We start from the raw sequence: 24,425 nt of genomic DNA, 5'->3' as shown, positions 1-24,425 counted from the left end.
GGTCCTGTCAAATCTGATATAACAAGGAGCTGGTTACAGAATGGTGTCGCCTCCTTCAGCACGGCCTGGAGCCTGAAACCAGGCTGTGGATGGTCCTGTCAAATCTGATATAACAAGGAGCTGGTTACAGAACGGTGTCGCCTCCTTCAGCACGGCCTGGAGCCTGACACCAGTCTGTGGATGGTCCTGTCAAATCTAATATAACAAGGAGCTGGTTACAGAACGGTGTCGCCTCCTTCAGCACGGCCTGGAGCCTGACACCAGGCTGTGGCTGGCCCTGTCAAATCTGATATAACAAGGAGCTGGTTACAGAACGGTGTCGCCTCCTTCAGGACGGCCTGGAGCCTGACACCAGGTTGTGGATGGTCCTGTCAAATCTGATATAACAAGGAGCTGGTTACAGAACGGTGTCGCCTCCTCAGCACGGCCTGGAGCCTGACACCAGGCTGTGGCTGGTCCTGTCAAATCTGACATAACAAGGAGCTGGTTACAGAACGGTGTCACCTCCCTCAGCACGGCCTGGAGCCTGACACCAGGCTATGGATGGTCCTGTCGAATCTGATATAACAAGGTGCTGGTTACAGAACTTCGTCACCTCCTTCAGCATGGCCTGGAGTCTGACACCAGGCTGTGGATGGTCCTGTCAAATCTGATATAACAAGGACCTTGTTGCAGAACGGTGTCGCCTCCTTCAGCACGGCCTGGAGCCTGACACCAGACTGTGGATGGTGCTGTCAAATCTGATATAACAAGGAGCTGGTTACAGAACGGTGTCGCCTCCTTCAGCGTGGCCTGGAGCGTGACACCAGGCTGTGGATGGTCTTGTCATATCTGATATAACAAGGAGCTGGTTACAGAACGGTGTCGCCTCCTTCAGCACGGCCTGGAGCCTGACACCAGGCTGTGGATGGTCCTGTCAAATCTGATACAACAAGGAGCTGCTTTCCGAACGGTGTCGCCTCCTTCAGCGCGGCCTGGAGCCTGACACCAGGCTGTGGATGTTCCTGTCAAATCTGATATAACAAGGAGCTGGTTACAGAACGGTGTCGCCTCCTTCAGCACGGCCTGGAGCCTGACACCAGGCTGTGGATGGTCCTGTCGAATCTGATATAACAAGGTGCTGGTTACAGAACTTCGTCACCTCCTTCAGCACGGCCTGGAGCCTGACACCAGGCTGTGGATGGTCCTGTCAAATCTGATACAACAAGGAGCTGGTTACAGAACGGTGTCGCCTCCTTCAGCACGGCCTGGAGTCTGACACCAGGCTGTGGATGGTCCTGTCAAATCTGATATAACAAGGAGCTGGTTACAGAACGGTGTCGCCTCCTTCAGCACGGCCTGGAGCCTGACACCAGACTGTGGATGGTGCTGTCAAATCTGATATAACAATGAGCTGGTTACAGAACGGTGTCGCCTCCTTCAGCGCGGCCTGGAGCCTGACACCAGGCTGTGGATTGTCTTGTCATATTTGATATAACAAGGAGCTGGTTACAGAACGGTGTCGCCTCCTTCAGCAAGGCCTGGAGCCTGACACCAGGCTGTGGATGGTCCTGTCAAATCTGATATAACAAGGTGCTGGTTACAGAACGGTGTCGCCTCCTTCAGCGCGACCTGGAGACTGACACCAGGCTGTGGATGGTCCAGTCAAATCTGATATAACAAGGAGCTGGTTACAGAACGGTGTCGCCTCCTTCAGCACGACCTGGAGCCTGACACCAGGCTGTGGATGGTCCTGTCAAATCTGATATAAGGTGCTGGTTACAGAACGGTGTCGCCTCCTTCAGCAGGGCCTGGAGCCTGACACCAGGCTGTGGATGGTCCTGTCAAATCTGATATAACAAGGAGCTGGTTACAGAACGGTGTCGCCTCCTTCAGCACGGTCTGGAGCCTGACACCAGGCTGTGGATGGTCCTGTCAAATCTAACATAACAAGGAGCTGGTTACCTTGTGGTACGCCACTTGTAACTGAACTCCATTCTGAACATTTCCCATCAACCACCACCCTCTGTCTTCTTTCAGCTAGCCAATTTCTGATCCACATCTCTAAATCACCCTCAATCCCCAGCCTCCGTATTTTATGCAATAGCCTACCGTGGGGAACCTTATCAAACGCTTTACTGAAATCCACATCAACTGCTCTACTCTCGTGTACCAGTTCAGTCACCTTCTCAAAGAACTCGATAAGGTTTGTTAGGCATGACCTACCCTTCACAAAGCCATGCTGACTATCCCTAATCATATTATTCCTATCTAGATGATTATAAATCTTGTCTCTTATAATCCCCTCCAAGACTTTACCCACAACAGACGTGAGGCTCACCGGTCTATAGTTGCCGGGGTTGTCTCTATTCCCCTTCTTGAACAAAGGGACCACATTTGCTATCCTCCATTCCTCTGGCACTATTCCTGTAGCCAATGATGACATAAAAATCAAAGCCAAAGGCTCAGCAATCTCTTCCCTGGCCTCCCAGACAATCCAAGGATAAATCCCATCAGGCCCCGCGGACTTATCTATTTTCAGCCTGTCCAGAATTGCCAATACCTCTTCCCTACGTACCTCAATGCCATCTATTCTAATAGCCTGGGTCTCAGCATTCTCCTCCACAACATTATCTTTTTCCTGACTGAATACTGACGAAAAATATTCATTTAGTATCGCTCCTATCTTTTCAGATTCCACACACAACTTCCCATCCCTGTCCTTGACTGGCCCTACTCTTACCCTAGTCATTCTTTTATTCCTGACATACCTATAGAAAGCTTTTGGGTATCCCTTGATCCTACCTGCCAAATACTTCTCATGTCCCCTCCTTGCTCATCTTAGCTCTCTCTTTAGATCCTTCCTCGCTACCTTGTAACTATCAAGCACCCCAACTGAAACTTCACACCTCATCTTCACATAGGCCCCCTTCTTCCTCTTAACAAGAGATTCCACTTCTTTGGTAAACCACGTTTCCCTCGCTCGACGCCTTCCTCCCTGCCTGATCGGTACGTACTTATCATGAACACGCAGTAGCTGTCCCTATAACAAGCTCCACATATCCAGTGTGCCCAACACTTGCAGCCTACTTCTCCAACCTATCCCCCCCAAGTCATGTCTAATGGCATCATAATTGCCCTTCCCCCAGCTATAACTCTTGCCCTGCGGGGTATACTTATCCCTTTCCATCACTAACGTAAACATCACCGAATTGTGGTCACTGTCCCCAAAGTGCTCAAATACCTCCAAATCTAACACCTGGTGTTTCTCCCTGTTGTATGTGAGATTCAGGGCGTTTGCGGTCTGGAGGAATTTGCGGAGGTTGGCGTCGTAGTCCTGCTGGTCGTGGCCGCAGATGATGATGTTGTCGAGGTACGGGAACGTGGCCCGCAAACCATCCCGGTCAACCATTCGGTCCATCTCCCGTTGGAAGACCGAGACCCTGTTAATGACTCCGAATGGAGCCCTTAAAAAGTGATAGAGCCGCCCATCTGCTTCAAAAGCAGTGTATTTGCGGTCGCTCGAGCGGATGGGGAGCTGGTGGTAGGCGGACTTAAGGTCCACCGTGGAAAAGACATTGTACTGTGCAATCCGATTGACCATGTCGGATATGCGGGGGAGAGGGTACGCATCCAGCTGTGTGTACCTATTGATGGTTTGACTATAGTCTACGACCATCCTCTGCTTCTTCCTGATCTTTACAACTACCACCTGAACTCTCCAGGGACTATAGCTGGCCTTGATTATGCCTTCCCTCAGGCTGGGCCTCTGACCGGATAAATGTCTGGTCCTGGGCGCTGTACCGTCTGCTCCTAGTGGCGACGGGTTTGCAATCCGGGGTGAGGTTCGCAATCAGGGACGGTGGGTCGACCTTGAGGGTCGCGAGGCCGCAGATAGTGAGTGGGGGTATAGGGCCGCCGAATTGAAACGTTAAACTCTGGAGGTTACACTGAAAATCCAACCCCAGGAGTGAGGCAGCGCAGAGGTGGGGAAGGACGTAAAGCTGGTAGTTCTTGAACTCCCACCCCTGCACCGTGAGGTTTGCGATGCAGAACCCTTTGATCTCTATGGAATGGGACCCTGCCGCCAGAACATTTTTTTGATTACTCGGGTGGATCAAAACAGCGTCTTACCGTATCGGGATGTATAACACTCTCCGTGCTCCCAGAGTCGATCAGGCAGGTCTCGTACCCGTTTATAAATACTGTTGTTGTTGCTGTTTGGAGCCTTCGGGGCCGCGACTGGCCCAGGGTCACAGAAGCCAGTCGTAGTTGCTGCATTGGGGCGTTTTCTTCAGGCCCCGTGGGGACGTCCATCCCGGGGTCCTTAGCCGTCAGCCAAGATGGCGGCTTCCACGGGTCGCACACGGTCGGGGGTGGACAAGGTGGCACCGCCCATGGATCGCACGTTGCCGGAGGAGCACAAAATGGCGGCGCCCATCCCTCCCGCATGGAGTCCGGGACCCAAGATGGCGGCGCCGGTTGGCCGCACATGGATTGCTGGGGGGTGGGTTGAGATTGGGGTTCTCCCCCGGAGATAGCGGCTACCTCCCGGGCCTGGAACACTGCTAAAAAGTGCCCCTATTTGCCGCACCCTTTACAGGGGGCCGAGCGGGCCGGGCAGCACATTCGGGGGTGTTTCCCTTGCCCACAAAAGTAGCAGCGGGGCCCCCCTGGGTGATCTGCTGCTCTGGCAGCGCAGGCCTGTGGGGGGGGAGGGGCTGCCGCGCGGTCGGCGGCGTAGGCACGGGAGTTCTGCGATGCCACATCGAACGAGGCCGCGAGGGCCCGTGCTCTTTGAGGCCTAGTGTGTCTTTTTTCAGCAAGCGCTGGCGAATTTGGGACGAAAGCATACCTGCCACGAACGCATCTCAGACCAGCAGCTCTGTGTGTTCGTTAGCCGAAACCGATGGGCAGTTGCAGTTTCTCCCCAGTATTAACAGCGCACTGTAGAATTCGCCCAGCGATTCCCCGGGGATTTGCCGTCTCGCCGCGAGCTGGTGGCGTGTGTAGACCTGGTTGACGGGGCTGACGTAGATTCCTCTCAGCATGGCGATTGCCGTCGGGGAATCGTCCGCGTCCTCTATGAGAGTGTAGATTTCCGGGCTCACCCTGGCAGGACCTGCAGTTTCTGGTCTTCTGTAACTATGCCATGGGCCGTTCGGAGGTATCCATGAAAACACGCTAGCCAGTGTTTAAAAGTGGCCGCTGAGTCTGCCGCGTGGGGGCTGATTCGCAGACACTCCGGAGTGAGTCGGAGCTCCATGTCCTTTAAGTCTGCGTAATAAATTGCAGCACAATCAATCATTCACGAGACGAGAAGAGAAGGAGTCGATCGATGGCTTTATTACGCAGACTTGTTCCCCAGCAGCACAGTTACAGAATGCGGCTGCTGGGAGAACCCGGGCTCTTATTCTCCGCCTTACTGGGTGGAGCCAGTAGGCGGCTGATCCACTCGGGACCCAGCGTCTATCCACCAATAGCCACTCGACATCACAGGGTACCGCAATACCCCTAATACATACCACCACACAGAGGTGTCTGAAACAGCTTTTTAATTGGGGCTCCCTGACCACATTGCCTGTCCCCTGCTCCCAGGGATTATTGAGAAGTAAATGGTTAACTATATACAGCACAGAGGTCTCTGAAACAGCTTTTTTATTTGGGGCTCCCTGAACACAATGCCTGTCCCCTGCTCCCAGGGATTATTGAGAAGTAAATGGTTAACTGTATACAGCACAGAGGTCACTGAAACAGCTTTTTAATTGGGGCTCCCGGACCACACTGCCTGTCCCCTGCTCCCAGGGATTATTGAGCAGTAAATGGTTAACTGTATACAGGCACAGAGGTCTCTGAAACAGCTTTTTAACTGTGGGCTCCCGGAGCCACACTGCCTGTCCCCTGCTCCCAGGGATTATTGAGCAGTAAATGGTTAACTATATACAGCACAGAGGTCACTGAAACAGCTTTTTAATTGGGGGCGCCTGAGGCCACACTGCCTGTACCCTGCTCCCAGGGATTATTGAGCAGTTAATGGTTAACTATATACAGCACAGAGGTCTCTGAAACAGCTTTTTAATTGGGGGCTCCCGGAGCCACACTGCCTGTCCCCTGCTCCCAGGGATTATTGAGCAGTAAATGGTTAACTATATACAGCACAGAGGTCTCTGAAACAGCTTTTTAATTGGGGGCGCCTGAGGCCACACTACCTGTCTCCTGCTCCCAGGGATTATTGAGCAGTAAATGGTTAACTATATACAGCACAGAGGTCACTGAAACAGCTTTTTAATTGGGGGCGCCTGAGGCCACACTGCCTGTACCCTGCTCCCAGTGATTATTGAGCAGTTAATGGTTAACTATATACAGCACAGAGGTCTCTGAAACAGCTTTTTAATTGGGGGCTCCCGGAGCCACACTCCCTGTCCCCTGCTCCCAGGGATTATTGAGCAGTAAATGGTTAACTATATACAGCACAGAGGTCTCTGAAACAGCTTTTTAATTGGGGCTCCCGAGGCCACACTGCCTGTCCCCTGCTCCCAGGGAATTTTGAGCAGTAAATGGTTAACTATATACAGCACAGAGGTCACTGAAACAGCTTTTTAATTGGGGGCGCCTGAGGCCACACTGCCTGTACCCTGCTCCCAGGGATTATTGAGCAGTTAATGGTTAACTATATACAGCACAGAGGTCTCTGAAACAGCTTTTTAATTGGGGGCTCCCGGAGCCACACTGCCTGTCCCCTGCTCCCAGGGATTATTGAGCAGTAAATGGTTAACTATATAAAGCTCAGAGGTCTCTGAAACAGATTTTTTATTGGGGCCGCCTGAGGCCACACTACCTGTCCCCTGCTCCCAGTGATTATTGAGCAGTAAATGGTTAACTATATACAGCACAGAGGTCACTGAAACAGCTTTTTAATTGGGGGCGCCTGAGGCCACACTGCCTGTACCCTGCTCCCAGTGATTATTGAGCAGTTAATGGTTAACTATATACAGCACAGAGGTCTCTGAAACAGCTTTTTAATTGGGGGATCCCGGAGCCACACTGCCTGTCCCCTGCTCCAGGGATTATTGAGCAGTAAATGGTTAACCATATACAGCACAGAGGTCTCTGAAACAGCTTTTTAATTGTGGGCTCCCGAGGCCACACTGCCTGTCCCCTGCTCCCAGGGATTATTGAGCAGTAAATGGTTAACAATATACAGCACAGAGGTCTCTGAAACAGCTTTTTAATTGGGGGCTCCCGGAGCCACACTGCCTGTCCCCTGCTCCCAGGGATTATTGAGCAGTAAATGGTTAACTATATTCAGGCACAGAGGTCTCTGTAACAGCTTTTTAATTGTGGGCTCCCGGACCACACTGCCTGTCCCCTGCTCCCAGGGATTATTGAGAAGTAAATGGTTAACTATATACAGCACAGATGTCACTGAAACCGCTTTTTAATTGGGGGCGCCTGAGGCCAAGCTGCCTGTTCCCTGCTCCCAGGGATTATTGAGCAGTAAATGGTTAACTCTATACAGGCACAGAGGTCTCTGAAACAGCTTTTTAATTGGGGGCTCCCGAGGCCACACTGCCTGTCTCCTGCTCTCAGGGATTATTGAGCAGTAAATGGTAAACTATATACAACACAGAAGTCTCTGAAACAGCTTTTTAATTGTGGGCTCCCGGACTACACTGACTGTCCCCTGCTCCCAGGGATTATTGAGAAGTAAATGGTTAACTATATACAGCACAGAGGTCACTGAAACTGCTTTTTAATTGGGGGCGCCTGAGGCCACACTGCCTGTCCCCTGCTCCCAGGTATTATTGTGCAGTGAATGGTTAACTATATACAGCACAGAGGTCACTGAAATTGCTTTTTAATTGGGGGCGCCTGAGGCCACAGTGCCTGTCCCCTGCTCCCAGGGATTATTGAGCAGTAAATAGAACATAGAACATAGAACAATACAGCGCAGTACAGGCCCTTCGGCCCACGATGTTGCACCGAAACAAAAGCCATCTAACCTACACTATACCATTATCATCCATATGTTTATCCAATAAACTTTTAAATGCCCTTAATGTTGGCGAGTTCACTACTGTAGCAGGTAGGGCATTCCACGGCCTCACTACTCTTTGCGTAAAGAACCTACCCCTGACCTCTGTCCTATATCTATTACCCCTCAGTTTAAGGCTATGTCCCCTCGTGCTAGCCATTTCCATCCGCGGGAGAAGGCTCTCACTGTCCACCCTATCTAACCCTCTGATCATTTTGTATGCCGCTATTAAGTCTCCTCTTAACCTTCTTCTCTCTAATGAAAACAACTTCAAGTCCATCAGCCTTTCCTCATAAGATTTTCCCTCCATACCAGGCAACATCCTGGTAAATCTCCTCTGCACCCGTTCCAAAGCCTCCACGTCCTTCCTATAATGCGGTGACCAGAACTGTACGCAATACTCCAAATGCGGCCGTACCAGAGTTCTGTACAGCTGCAACATGACCTCCTGACTCCGGAACTCAATCCCTCTCCCAATAAAGGCCAACACTCCATAGGCCTTCTTCACCACCCTATCAACCTGGGTGGCAACTTTCAGGGATCTATGTACATGGACACCTAGATCCCTCTGCTCATCCACACTTTCAAGAACTTTTCCATTAGCCACATATTCCACATTCCTGTTTTTCCTTCCAAAGTGAATCACCTCACACTTCTCTACATTAAACTCCATTTGCCACCTCTCAGCCCAGCACTGCAGCTTATCTATATCCCTCTGTAACCTGCTACTTCCTTCCACACTATCGACAACACCACCGACTTTAGTATCGTCTGCAAATTTACTCACCCACCCTTCTGCGCCTTCCTCTAGGTCATTGATAAAAATGACAAACAGCAACGGCCCCAGAACATATCCTTGTGGTACTCCACTTGTGACAGAACTCCATTCTGAACATTTCCCATCAACCACCACCCTCTGTCTTCTTTCAGCTAGCCAATTTCTGATCCACATCTCTAAATCACCCTCAATCCCCAGCCTCCGTATTTTCTGCAATAGCCTACCGTGGGGAACCTTATCAAACGCTTTGCTGAAATCCATATACACCACATCAACTGCTCTACCCTCGTCTACCTGTTCAGTCACCTTCTCAAAGAACTCGATAAGGTTTGTGAGGCATGACCTACCCTTCACAAAGCCATGCTGACTATCCCTGATCATATTATTCCTATCTAGATGATTATAAATCTTGTCTCTTATAATCCCCTCCAAGACTTTACCCACTACAGACGTGAGGCTCACCGGTGTATAGTTGCCGGGGTTGTCTCTGCTCCCCTTTTTGAACAAAGGGACCACATTTGCTATCCTCCAGTCCTCTGGCACTATTCCTGTATCCAATGATGACAATAAAATCAAAGCCAATGGTCCAGCAATCTCTTCCCTGGCCTCCCAGAGAATCCTAGGATAAATCCCATCAGGTCCCGGGGACTTATCTATTTTCAGCCTGTCCAGAATTGCCAACACCTCTTCCCTACTTACCTCAATGCCATCTAATCTATTTACCTGGAGCTCAGCATTCTCCTCCACAACCTTATCTTTTTCCTGAGTGAATACTGACGAAAAATATTCATTTAGTATCTCGCCTATCTCCTCAGACTCTACACACAACTTCCCATCCCTGTCCTTGACTGGTCCTACTCTGTCCCGAGTCATTCGCTTATTCCTGACATACCTATAGAAAGCTTTTGGGTTTTCCTTGATCCTTCCTGCCAAATACTTCTCATGTCCCCTCCTTGCTCGTCTTAGCTCTCTCTTTAGATCCTTCCTCGCTACCTTGTAACTATCCATCGCCCCAACTGAAACTTCACACCTCATCTTCACATAGGCCTCCTTCTTCCTCTTAACAAGAGATTCCACTTCTTTGGTAAACCACGGTTCCCTCGCTCGGCACCTTCCTCCCTGCCTGACCGGTACATACTTATCAAGAACACGCAGTAGCTGATCCTTGAACAAGCTCCACTTATCCAGTGTGTCCAAAACTTGCAGCCTACTTCTCCACCTTATCCCCCCCAAGTCACGTCCAATGGCATCATAATTTCCCTTCCCCCAGCTATAACTCTTGCCCTGCGGTGTATACTTATCCCTTTCCATCCTTAACGTAAACGTCACCGAATTGTGGTCACTGTCCCCAAAGTGCTCACCTACCTCCAAATCTAACACCTGGCCTGGTTCATTACCCAAAACCAAATCCAATGTAGCCTCGCCTCTTGTTGACCTGTCAACAAACTGTGTCAGGAAACCCTCCTGCACACTCTGAACAAAAAACGACCCATCTAATGTACTCGAACTATATCTTTTCCAGTCAATATTTGGAAAGTTAAAGTCTCCCATAATAACTACCCTATTACTTTCGCTCTTATCCAGGATCATCCTCGCCATCCTTTCCTCTACATCCCTAGAACTATTTGGAGGCCTATAGAAAACTCCCAACAGGGTGACCTCTCCTTTCCTGTTTCTAACCTCAGCCCATACTACCTCGGAAGATGAGTCCCCATCTAGCATCCTCTCCGCCACCGTAATACTGCTCTTGACTAGCAGCGCCACACCTCCCCCTCTTTTGCCTCCTTCTCTGAGCTTACTAAAACACCTAAACCCCGGAACCTGCAACATCCATTCCTGTCCCTGCTCTATCCACGTCTCCGAAATGGCCACAACATCGAAGTCCCAGGTACCAACCCATGCTGCCAGTTCCCCTACCTTATTTCGTATACTCCTGGCATTGAAGTAGACACACTTCAAACCACCTACCTGAACACTGGCCCCCTCCTGCGATGTCAAATCTGAGCTCCTGACCTCTATACTCTCATTCTCCCTTACCCTAAAACTACAATCCAGGTTCCCATGCCCCTGCTGCATTAGTTTAAACCCCCCCAAAGAGCACTAACAAATCTCCCCCCCAGGATATTTGTGCCCCGCAGGTTCAGATGTAGACCATCCTGTCTGTAGAGGTCCCACCTTCCCCAGAAAGCGCCCCAGTTATCCAGAAATCTGAATCCCTCCCGCCTGCACCATCCCTGTAGCCACGTGTTTAATTGCTCTCTCTCCCTATTCCTCATCTCACTATCACGTGGCACGGGCAACAACCCAGAGATAACAACTCTGTTTGTTCTAGTTCTGAGCTTCCATCCTAGCTCCCTGAAAGCCTGCCTGACATCCTTATCCCCTTTCCTACCTATGTCGTTAGTGCCAATGTGGACCACGACTTGGGGCTGCTCCCCCTCCCCCTTAAGGACCCGGAAAACACGATCCGAGACATCACGTACCCTTGCACCTGGGAGGCAACATACCAAACGTGAGTCTCTCACGCTCCCACAAAATCTCCTATCTGTGCCCCTGACTATAGAGTCCCCAATTACTAATGCTCTGCTCCTCTCCCCCCTTCCCTTCTGAGCAACAGGGACAGACTCTGTGCCAGAGGTCTGTACCCCATGGCTTACCCCTGGTAAGTCGTCCCCCCCACAAGTATCCAAAGCGGTATACTTGTTTCTCAGGGGAACGACCGCAGGGGATCCCTGCACTGACTATTTTTTCCCCGTCCCTCTTACAGTTACCCATCTATCTCCAATCTTTGGTGTAACTAATTCCCTGAAGCTGCTATCTATGACCCCCTCTGCCTCCCGAATGATCCGAAGTTCTTCCAACTCCAGCTCCAGGTTAACTATATACAGCACAGAGGTCACTGAAACTGCTTTTTAATTGGGGGCTCCAGGATCACACTGCCTGTCCCTGTTCCCAGGGATTATTGAGCAGTAAATGGTTAACTATATACTGCACAGAGGTCACTGAAACTGCTTTTTAATTGGGGGCGCCTGAGGCCACGCTGCCTGTCCCCTGCTCCCAGGGATTTTTAAAAAATATATATATCTTATTCAAATTTTCCGGCCAAAAACAGTCCAAAGGTTTTTCCCTTTTTACAGCAACAAAACAATATAAATAACAGCGACCGTTTTTTAACAAATCAGTAGATATGATATATACTAAATGGCAACTGCCATAATAAAAATAATAACTCTCCCAAATAATAAAATCAAACAATCCAATATACATAACCAAGTACAAATATCTATACATAAACACCCCTGAGGACCAGCTCGAACCTTCCCCCCCCCTCCCCCCTGGGTTGCTGCTGCTACCTTCCCATTTCCTTTATCGTTCTGCGAGGTAGTCAATGAACGGTTGCCACCGCCTGGTGAACCCTTGAGCAGAACCCCTTAGTGCAAACTTTATCCGTTCCAGCTTTATAAACCCTGCCATGTCATTTATCCAGGTCTCCACCCCCGGGGGTTTGGCTTCCTTCCACATTAACAGTATCCTGCGCCGGGCTACTAGGGACGCAAAGGCCAAAACATCAGCCTCTCTCGCCTCCTGCACTCCCGGCTCTTCTGCAACCCCAAATATAGCCAACCCCCAGCTTGGCTCGACCCAGACCCCCACCACCTTCGAAAGCACATTCGCCACCCTCACCCAGAACCCCTGCAGTGCCGGACATAACCAGAACATGTGGGTGTGGTTTGCTGGGCTTCTCGAGCATTTCCCACACCTATCCTCTACCCCGAAAAATTTACTGAGCCTTGCTCCGGTCATATGCGCCCTGTGCAAAACCTTGAATTGTATCAGGCTTAGCCTGGCGCACGAGGACGATGAGTTTACCCTACGTAGGGCATCTGCCCACAGCCCCTCTTCAATCTCTTCCCCCAGCTCTTCTTCCCATTTCCCCTTCAGCTCATCCACCATTATCTCCCCCTCATCTCTCATTTCCCTGTAGATATCTGACACCCTACCATCCCCCACCCATGTCTCTGAGATCACTCTATCCTGAATCTCCTGCGTCGGGAGCTGCAGAAATTCCCTCCCCTGTTGCCTCGCAAAAGCCCTCAGTTGCATTTACCGAAATTCATTCCCTTGGGGCAACCCATATTTTTCCGTCAGTGCTCCCAGACTCGCAAACGTCCCGTCCAGGAACAGATCCCTCAGTTGTACAATCCCAGCTCTCTGCCATGCTCCAAATCCCCCGTCTATTCTCCCCGGGACAAACCTATGATTATTTCTTATCGGGGACCGCACCGAGGCTCCCGTCATTCCCCTATGCCGTCTCCACTGCCCCCAAATTTTCAGTGTTGCCACCACCACTGGACTTGTGGTGTATTTCTTCGCGGAGAACGGCAACGGCGCCGTCGCCAGTGCTTGTAGGCTGGTTCCTTTGCAGGACACCATCTCCAATCTCTTCCACGCCGCTCCCTCCTCTTCTCCCATCCACTTACACACCATTGAGATATTGGCGGCCCAGTAGTATTCACATAGGCTCGGTAGTGCCAGTCCGCCCCCCCCCTATCCCTGCTACCCTCCAAAAAACCCCTCCTCACTCTCAGGGTCTTCCCAGCCCACGCAAAACACATGACACTTTTCTCGATTTTCTTGAAAAAGGCCTTCGTGACCATCACCGGGAGGCACTGAAACACAAAAAGAAATCTCGGGAGGATACCATTTTAACCGCCTGCACCCTACCCACCAGTGACAGGGGCACCATGTCCCATCTCTTAAAATCCTCCTCCATCTGTTCCACCAATGGTGTTAGATTAAGCCTATGTAAGGTTCCCCAACTCCTGGCTATCTGAATCCCTAAGTACCGGAAATCTCTTGTTACCTTCCTCAGCGGTAAATCATCTATTTCCCTGCTCTGCTCCCCCGGATGCACCACAAACAACTCACTCTTCCCCGTATTCAATTTGTACCCTGAGAATTCCCCAAACTCCCCGAGCGTCTGCATTATCTCAGGCATACCCTCCACCGGGTCCGCAACATACAGCAACAAATCATCTGCATACAAAGATACCCGGTGTACTTCTCCTCCCCTGAGCACTCCCCTCCACTTCCTGGAGCCCCTCAGTGCTATGGCCAGGGGCTCAATCGCCAATGCAAACAGTAACGGAGACAGGGGACACCCCTACCTCGTCCCTCTATAAAGACGGAAGTAGTCAGATCTCTGCCTGTTCGTGACCAAACTTGCCACCGGGGCCCTAGAGAGCAGCTGTACCCATCCAATAAACCTTTCTCCAAAGCCAAATCTCCTCAACACTTCCCACAGACAGTCCCACTTCACTCTGTCGAATGCTTTCTCGGCGTCCATGGCCACCACTATCTCCGCCTCCCCCTCTGGTGGGGGCATCATCATCACCCCTAGCAGCCTCCGTATGTTCGTGGTCAGCTGTCTCCCCTTGACGAACCCAGTTTGATCCTCGTGGACCACCCCCATAACACAATCCTCTATCCTCGTCGCCATCACCTTGGCCAGGAGCTTAGCATCTACGTTCAAAAGGGAAATGGGCCTGTAGGACCCACACTGCAGCGGGACTTTTTCCTTCTTCAAAAGGAGCGATATCGTCGCCTCCGACATAGTCGGGGGCAACTTAACCCTTTCCCTGGCCTCATTAAAGGTTCTCGTCAAAAGCGGGGCCAGTAGGTCCATATATTTCCTATAAAATTCCACCGGGAACCCATCCGGTCCCGGGGCCTTCCCCGCCTGCATGCTCCCAATCCCCTTTACCACCTCCTCCATCTCAATCTGTGCTCCCAGTCCCGCCCTCTCCTGCTCCTCCACCTTCGGGAATTCCAGCTGATCCAGGAAACACATCATTCCCTCCTTCCCTTCCGGGGGCTGAGCCTTATATAACCTCTCATAGAATGCCTTGAACACCCCGTTCACTCTCTCCGCTCCCCGTTCCATCTCTCCCTCCTCATCGCTCACCCCACCTATCTCCCTCACCGCTCCCCTCTTCCTCAATTGGTGGGCCAGTAGCCGACTCGCCTTCTCTCCATACTCATACTGTACACCCTGTGCCCTCCTCCACTGTGCCTATGCCTTACCCGTGGTCAGCAGGTCAAATTCCACATGCAGCCTTTGTCTTTCCCTGTACAGTCCCTCCTCCGGTGCCTCTGCATATTGCCTGTCCACCCTCAGAAGTTCTCTCAACAATCGCTCCCTTTCTTTACCCTCTTACTTCCCTTTATGTGCCCTTATGGATATCAGTTCCCCTCTGACCACCACCTTCAATGCCTCCCAGACCACTCCCACCTGAACCTCTCCATTGTCATTAAGCTCCAAGTACCTTTCGATGCACCCCCTCACCCTTAGACATACCCCCTCATCCGCCAATAAGCCCATATCCATTCTCCAGAGTGGGTGCTGTTCTTTTTCCTCTCCTACCTCCAGGTGTACCCAATGTGGAGCGTGATCCGAAATGGCTATGGCCGTATACTCCATCCCTGTCACCTTCGGAATCAGTGCCCTTCCCAAGACAAAAAAGTCTATCCGTGAATATACCTTGTGAACATGGGAGAAAAATGAGAACTCCTTACTCCTAGGCCTACTAAATCTCCAAGGGTCTACCCCTCCCATCTGCTCCATGAAGTCCTTGAGCACCCTGGCCGCTGCCGGCCTCCTCCCGGTCCTGGACCTCGACCGGTCCAGCCCTGGATCAAGCACCGTATTGAAATCTCCCCCCATTACCAACTTTCCCGCCTCCAGGTCCGGGATACGTCCCAACATACGCCTCATAAAATTTGCATCATCCCAGTTCGGGGCGTATACGTTCACCAGAACCACCGCCTCCCCTTGCAATCTGCCACTCACCATCACGTATCTACCCCCACTATCCGCCACTATGGTCTTTGCCTCAAACAGTACCCGTTTCCCCACTAAGGTAGCCACCCCCCTATTCTTCGCATTTAAACCCGAATGAAAGACCTGTCCCACCCATCCTTTACGAAGTCTGACCTGGTCTATCAGTTTCAGATGCGTCTCCTGCAACATAACCACATCTGCCTTTAATTTCTTTAGGTGTGCGAGTACCCGTGCCCTTTTAATCGGCCCGTTCAGCCCTCTCACGTTCCACGTGATCAGCCGGGTTGGGGAGCTCTTTACCCCCCCCCCCCCGCCTTGTCGAGTCACCATCCCCTTTTTTAACCCAGCTCCTCACCCGGTTCCCACGTACCCGTATATCCCCCCGACGGTGCCCCCCCACCTCGACCACCCCATCCCATAACAGCTCCACCTTCTCCTTAGCAGCAGCAACGCAGTTACCCCCCCCCCTCCGCTAGATCCCCCTCTAGCGTAGTTGCACCCCCCATGTTGCTCCCAGAAGTCATCGAACTCTGGCTGACCTCGGCTTCCCCCCTTGTCCTCGGCCCCTCACTGTGCGAGGCCCCCTCCTTCCTGCGTCCCTGTTCCCGCCACAATTACCATAGCGCGGGAACAAAGCCAGCGTTTCACACTCGGCCCCGCCCCTAGTGGCGCATTTCCCTTCTCCTTCCCCTTTCCTTCCCACGGCGCCCACAGTTCCTCATACTCCCCCCCCCACCCCCCCCCCCACCCCCAACGAGGGGAAGAGAGAAAAGTTACAGGGTCGAAGAATTAACAAATTGAAACATCATTCCCCCCCTTCCCCCTCCTCGTCCCACATAGTCACCCCACCACTTTATCCCAGAAGCTCTTTCTCTCGCCAGACTATTCCAGCTTCTCGTCCACTATGAATGTCCACGCCTCTTCTGCCGTCTCAAAGGAGTGGTGCTTCCCTTGGTATGTGACCCACAGTCTCGCCGGTTGCAGCATTCCAAATTGAACCTTTTTGTGAAGCACCGCCTTAGCCCGATTGAAACTTGCCCTCCTTCTCGCCACCTCCGCACTCCAATCCTGGTATACGCGGATCACCGCATTCTCTCACCTACAGCCCCGAGTTTTCTTGGCCCATCTTAGGACCGTCTCTCTGTCGTTGTAGCGGTGAAACCTCACCACTATAGCTCGAGGTATTTCTCCAGCCTTTGGTCTTCGCGCCAGAACTCGATAAGCTCCCTCCACCTCCAAGGGGCCCGTCGGGGCCTCCGATCCCATTAGCGAGGGAAGCATCGTGCTTACATATACCCCGACGTCCGCCCCCTCTGCGCCTTCGGGAAGACCCAGGACTCTTACATTCTTCCTCCTCGAATTATTCTCCAGTGCTTCCAACCTCTCCACACACCTTTTGTGCTGTGCCTCGTGCGTCTCTGTCTTCACCACCAGGCCCTGTATTTCATCTTCGTTTTCAGCAGTCTTTGCCTTCACGACCCGAAGCTCCAGCTCCTGGGTCCTCTGCTCCTCCTTTAGCCCTTCAATCACCTGTAATATCGGGGCCAACAGCTCCTTCTTCAGCTCCTTCTTCAGCTCTTCCACACAGCGCCGTAGGAAATCTTGTTGCTCCGGGCCCCATAACAAGCGGACACCTTCCGACGCCATCTTGCTTCGAGCTTCCCTTCCTTGCCGCTGCTCCAGAGGATCTTCTGCAATCCGGCCGCTCCTCCCAGGGATTATTGAGAAGTAAATGGTTAATTATATACAGCACAGAGGCCTCTGAATCAGTTTTTTAATTGGGGGTTCCCAAGGCCACACTGCCTGTCCCCTGCTCCCAGGGATTATTGAGCAGTAAATGGTTAACTATATACAGCACAGAGGTCTCTGAAACAGCTTTTTAATTGGGAGCTCCCGAGGCCAAACTGCCTGTCCCCTGCTCCCAGGGATTATTGAGCAGTAAATGGTTAACTATATACAGCACAGAGGTCTCTTAAACAGCTTTTTAATTGGAAGCTCCCGAGGCCACACTGCCTGTCCCCTGCTCCCAGGGATTATTGAGCAGTAAATGGTTAACAATATACAGGCACAGAGGTCTCTGAAACAGCTTTTTAATTTGGGCTCCCGGAGACACACTGCCTGTCCCCTGCTCCCAGGGATTATTGAGAAGTAAATGGTTAATTATGTACAGCACAGAGGTCTCTGAAACAGCTTTTTAATTGGGGGCTCACGAGGCCACACTGCCTGTCCCCTGCTCCTCGGGATTATTGAGCAGTAAATGGTTAACTATATTCAGGCACAGAAGTCTCTGAAACAGCTTTTTAATTGGGGGCTCCCGAGGCCGCACTGCCTGTCCCCTGCTCCCATCGATTATAGAGCAGTAAATGGTTAGCTATATACAGCACAGAGTATCTGAAACACCTTTTTAACTGGGGGCTCCCGAGGCCACACTGCCTGTCCCCTGCTCCCAGGGATTATTGGGAAGTAAATGGTTAACTACGTACAGCACAGAGGTCTCTGAAACAACTTTTTTACTGGGGGCTCCCGAGGCCACACTGCCTGACCCCTGCTCCCAGGGATTATTGAGCAGTAAATGGTTAACTATATACAGCACAGAGGCCTCTGAAACAGCTTTTTAATTGGGGGCTCCCGAGGCCACACTGCCTGTCCCCTGCTCCCAGGGATTATTGAGCAGTAAATGGTTAACTATATACAGCACAGAGGTATCTGAAACACCTTTTTAACTGGGGGCTCCCGAGGCCACACTGCCTATCCCCTGCTCCCAGGGATTATTGAGCAGTAAATTGTTAACTATATACAGCACATAGGTCTCTAAAAGAGCTTTTTAATTGGGGGCTCTCGAGACCACACTGCCTGACCCCTGCTCCCACGGATTATTGAGCAGTAAATGGGTAACTATGTACAGCACAGAGGACTCTGAAACAGCTTTTTAATTGGGGGCTCCCGAGGCCACACTGCCTGTCCCCTGGTCCCAGGGAATATTGAGCAGTAAATGGTTAACTGTATACAGCACAGAAGTCTCTGAAACACTTTTTAATTGGGGGCTCCCGAGGCCACACTGTCTGCTCCCTGCTCCCAGGGATTATTGAGAAGTAAATGATTAATTATATACTGCACAGAGGACTCTGAAGCAGCTCTTTAATTGTGGGTTCCCGGACCACACTGCCTGTCCCCTGCTCCCAGGGATTATTGAGCAGTAAATGGTTAAATAGGTACAGCACAGAGGTCTCTGAAACAGCCATTTAATTGCGGGCTCTTGAAGCCACACTGCCTTTCCCCTGCTGCCAGGGATTATTGGGAAGTAAATGGTTAACTGTATACAGCACAGAGGTCTCCCAAACAGCTTTTTCATTGGGTGCTGCGAGGCCACACTGCCTGTCCCCTGCTCCCAGGGATTATTGAGCAGTAAATGGTTAACTATATACAGCACAGAGGTCTCTGAAACAGCTTTTTAATTGGGAGCTCCCGAGGCCAAACTGCCTGTCCCCTGCTCCCAGGGATTATTGAACAGTAAATGGTTAACTATATACAGCACAGAGGTCTCTGAAACAGCTTTTTAATTGGGAGCTCCCGAGGCCACACTGCCTGTCCCCTGCTCCCAGGGATTATTGAGCAGTAAATGGTTAACAATATACAGGCACAGAGGTCTCTGAAACAGCTTTTTAATATGGGCTCCCGGAGACACACTGCCTGTCCCCTGCTCCCAGGGATTATTGAGAAGTAAATGGTTAATTATGTACAGCACAGAGGTCTTTTAAACAGCTTTTTAATTGGGGACTCACGAGGCCACACTGCCTGTCCCCTGCTCCTCGGGATTATTGAGCAGTAAATGGTTAACTATATTCAGGCACAGAAGTCTCTGAAACAGCTTTTTAATTGGGGGCTCCCGAGGCCACACTGCCTGTCCCCTGCTCCCATCGATTATTGAGCAGTAAATGGTTAGCTATATACAGCACAGAGTATCTGAAATACCTTTTTAACTGGGGGCTCCCGAGGCCACACTGCCTGTCCCCTGCTCCCAGGGATTATTGGGAAGTAAATGGTTAACTACGTACAGCACAGAGTTCTCTGAAACAACTTTTTTACTGGGGGCTCCCGAGGCCACACTGCCTGACCCCTGCTCCCAGGTATTATTGAGCAGTAAATGGTTTACTATATACAGCACAGAGGCCTCTGAAACAGCTTATTAATTGGGGGCTCCCGAGGCCACACTGCCTGTCCCCTGCTCCCAGGGATTATTGAGCAGTAAATGGTTAACTATATACAGCACAGAGGTATCTGAAACACCTTTTTAACTGGGGGCTCCCGAGGCCACACTGCCTATCCCCTGCTCCCAGGGATTATTGAGAAGTAAATGGTTAACTATATACAGCACATAGGTCTCTAAAAGAGCTTTTTAATTGGGGGCTCTCGAGACCACACTGCCTGACCCCTGCTCCCACGGATTATTGAGCAGTAAATGGGTAACTATGTACAGCACAGAGGACTCTGAAACAGCTTTTTAATTGGGGGCTACCGAGGCCACACTGCCTGTCCCCTGCTCCCAGGGATTATTGAGCAGTAATTGGTTAACTATATACAGCACAGAGTATCTGAAACACCTTTTAAACTGTGGGCTCCCGAGGCCACACTGCCTGTCCCCTGGTCCCAGGGATTATTGAGCAGTAAATGGTTAACTGTATACAGCACAGAGGTCTCTGAAACACTTTTTAATTGGGGGCTCCCGAGGCCACACTGTCTGCTCCCTGCTCCCAGGGATTATTGAGAAGTAAATGATTAATTATATACTGCACAGATGACTCTGAAGCAGCTTTTTAATTGTGGGTTCCCGGACCACACTGCCTGTCCCCTGCTCCCAGGGTTTATTGAGCAGTAAATGGTTAACTTTATACAGGCACAGAGGTCTCTGAAACAGCTTTTTAATTGGGGGCTCCCGAGTCCACACTGCCTGTCCCCTACTCCCAGGGATTATTGAGCAGTAAATGGTTAACTATACAGCACAGAGTATCTGAAACATCTTTTTAACTGGGAGCTCCCGCGGCCTCATTGCCTGACCCCTGCTCCCAGGGATTATTGAGCAGTAAATGGTTAAATACGTACAGCACAGAGGTCTCTGAAACAGCCATTTAATTGCGGGCTCTTGAAGCCACACTGCCTTTCCCCTGCTGCCAGGGATTATTGGGAAGTAAATGGTTAACTGTATATAGCACAGAGGTCTCCCAAACAGCTATTTCATTGGGTGCTGCGAGGCCACACTGCCTGTCCCCTGCTCCCAGGGATTATTGAGCAGTAACTGGTTAACTATATACAGCACAGAGGTCTCTGAAAAAGCTTTTTAATTGGGAACTCCCGAGGCCACACTGCCTGTCCCCTGCTCCCAGGGATTATTCAGCAGTAAATAGTTAATTGTATACAGCACAGAGGTCTCTGAAACAGCTTTTTAATTGGGGGCTCCTGAGGCCACACTGCCTGACCCCTGCGCCGAGGGATAATTGAGCAGTAAATGTTTAATTATATACAGCACAGAGGTCTCTGAAAAAGCTTTTTAATTGGGAACTCCCGAGGCCACACTGCCTGTCCCCTGCTCCCAGGGATTATTCAGCAGTAAATAGTTAATTATATACAGCACAGAGGTCTCTGAAACAGCTTTTTAATTGGGGGCTCCCTAGGCCACACTGCCTGTCCCCTGCTCCCAGGGATTATTGAGCAGTAAATGGTTAACTATATACAGCACAGAGGTCTCTGAAAAAGCTTTTTAATTGGGAACTCCCGAGGCCACACTGCCTGTCCCCTGCTCCCAGGGATTATTCAGCAGTAAATAGTTAATTATATACAGCACAGAGGTCTCTGAAACAGCTTTTTAATTGGGGGCTCCTGAGGCCACACTGCCTGACCCCTGCGCCGAGGGATAATTGAGCAGTAAATGTTTAATTATATACAGCACAGAGGTCTCAGAAAAAGCTTTTTAATTGGGAACTCCCGAGGCCACACTGCCTGTCCCCTGCTCCCAGGGATTATTCAGCAGTAAATAGTTAATTATATACAGCACAGAGGTCTCTGAAACTCCTTTTTAATTGGGGGCTCCTGAGGCCACACTGCCTGACCCCTGCTCCCAGGGATTATTGAGCAGTAAATGGTTAACTATATACAGCACAGAGGTCTCTGAAACTGCTTTTTAATTGGGGGCTCCCGGAGCCACACTGCCTGTCCCCTGCTCCCAGGGATTATTGAGCAGTAAATGGTTAACTATATACAGGCACAGAGGTCTCTGAAACAGCATTTTAATTGGGGGCTCCCGGAGCCACACTGCCTGTCGCCTGCTCCCAGTGATTATTGAGAAGCAAATGGTTAACTATATACTGCACAGAGGTCTCTGAAACAGCTTTTTAATTTGGGCTCCCGGAGACACACTGCCTGTCCCCTGCTCCCAGGGATTATTGAGAAGTAAATGGTTAATTATGTACAGCACAGAGGTCTCTGAAACAGCTTTTTAATTGGGGGCTCACGAGGCCACACTGCCTGTCCCCTGCTCCTCGGGATTATTGAGCAGTAAATGGTTAACTATATTCAGGCACAGAAGTCTCTGAAACAGCTTTTTAATTGGGGGCTCCCGAGGCCACACTGCCTGTACCCTGCTCCCAGGGATTATTGGGAAGTAAATGGTTAACTGTATACAGCACAGAGATCTCGGAAACATCTTTTTAATTGGGGGCTCCCGAGGCCAACCTGCCTGTCCCCTTCTCCCAGGGATTATTGAGAAGTAAATGGATAACTCTGTACAGCACAGAGGTCTCTGAAACAGCTTTTTAATTGGGGTCTCCCAGACCACACTGCCTGTCCCCTGCTCCCAGGGATTATTGAGCAGTGAATGGCTAACAATATACAGCACAGAGGTCTCTGAAACAGCTTTTTAATTGGGGGCTCCCAAGACCAAACTGCCTGTCCCCTGCTCCGAGGGATTATTGAGCAGTAAATGGTTAACTATATACAGGAACAGAGGTCTCTGAAACAGTTTTTTAATTGGGGGCTCCCGAGGCCACACTGCCTGTACCCTGCTCCCAGGGATTATTGGGAAGTAAATGGTTAACTACGTACAGCACAGAGGTCTCTGAAACAACTTTTTAACTGGGGGCTCCCGAGGCCACACTGCCTGACCCCTGCTCCCAGGGATTATTGAGCAGTAAATGGTTAACTATATACACGCGAAGTGTTCTCTGACACAGCATTTTAATTGGGGGCTCACAGACAACACTGCCTGTCCCCTGCTCCCAGGGATTATTGAGCAGTAAATGGTTAACTATATACAGCACAGAGGTCTCTGAAACAGCTTTTTAATTGGGGGCTCCCGGACCACACTGCATGTCCCCTGCTCCCAGGGATTATTGAGCAGTATATGGTTAACTATATAAAGGCACAAAGATCTCTGAAACAGCTTTTTAATTGGTGACTCCCAAGGCCAAACTGCCTGTCCCCTGCTCCCAGGGATTATTGAGCAGTAAATGCTTAACTATATACAGCACAGAGGTCTCTGAAACAGCTTTTTAATTGGGGTCTCCCAGACCACACTGCCTGTCCCCTGCTCCGAGGGATTATTGAGCAGTAAATGGTTAACTATATACAGCACAGAGGTTTCTGAAACAGCTTTTTAATTGGGGGCTCCCGAGGCCACACTGCCTGTCCCCTGCTCCCACGGATTATTGAGCAGTAAATGCTTAACTATATACAGCACAGAGGTCTCTGAAACAGCTTTTTAATTGGGGTCTCCCAGACCACACTGCCTGTCCCCTGCTCCGAGGGATTATTGAGCAGTAAATGGTTAACTATATACAGCACAGAGGTCTCTGAAACAGCTTTTTAATTGGGGGCAACCAAGGCCACACTGCCTGTCCCCTGCGCCCAGGGACAATTGAGCAGTAAATGTTTAATTATATACAGCACAGAGGTCTCTGAAACAGCTTTTTAATTGGGAGCTCCCGAGGCCACACTGCCTGTCCCCTGCTCCCAGGGATTATTCAGCAGTAAATAGTTAATTATATACAGCACAGAGGTCTCTGAAACAGCTTTTTAATTGGGGGCTCCCGAGGCCTCACTGCCTGTCCCCTGCTCCCAGGGATTATTGAGCAGTAAATGGTTAACTATATACAGCACAGAGGTCTCTGAAACAGCTTATTAGTTCTGGGCACCCGAGGCCGAACTGCCTGTCCCCTGCTCCCAGGGATTATTGAGCAGTAAATGGTTAACTATATACAGCACAGAGGTCTCAGAAACCCCTTTTTAACTGTGTGCTCCCGAGGCCACGCTGCCTGTCCCCTGCTCCCAGGGATTATTGACCAGTAAATGGTTAACTATATACAGCACATAGGTCTCTGAAACAGCTTTTTAATTGGGAGCTCTCGAGACCACACTGCCTGACCCCTGCTCCCACGGATTATTGAGCAGTAAATGGGTAACTATGTACAGCACAGAGGTCTCTGAAACAGCCTTTTAATTGGGGGCTCCCGAGGCCACACTGCCTGTCCCCTGCTCCCAGGGATTATTGAGCGGTAAATGGTTAACTGGAAACAGCACAGAGATCTCGGAAACAGCTTTTTAATTGGGGGCTCCCGAGACCACACTGCCTGACTCTTGCTCTCAGGGATTATTGAGCAGTAAATGGTTAACAGATACAGGCACAGAGGTCTCTGAAACAGCCATTTAATTGAGGGCTATTGAAGCCACACTGCCTTTCCCCTGCTGCCAGGGATTATTGGGAAGTAAATGGTTAACTGTATACAGCACAGAGGTCTCCCAAA

This window comes from Scyliorhinus torazame, chromosome 5 (assembly GCF_047496885.1).
Source record: "Scyliorhinus torazame isolate Kashiwa2021f chromosome 5, sScyTor2.1, whole genome shotgun sequence".
Classification (NCBI taxonomy): Eukaryota; Metazoa; Chordata; class Chondrichthyes; order Carcharhiniformes; family Scyliorhinidae; genus Scyliorhinus; species Scyliorhinus torazame.
The sequence above is the reverse complement of the archived record's forward strand: the minus strand, read 5'-3'. Positions refer to the sequence as shown.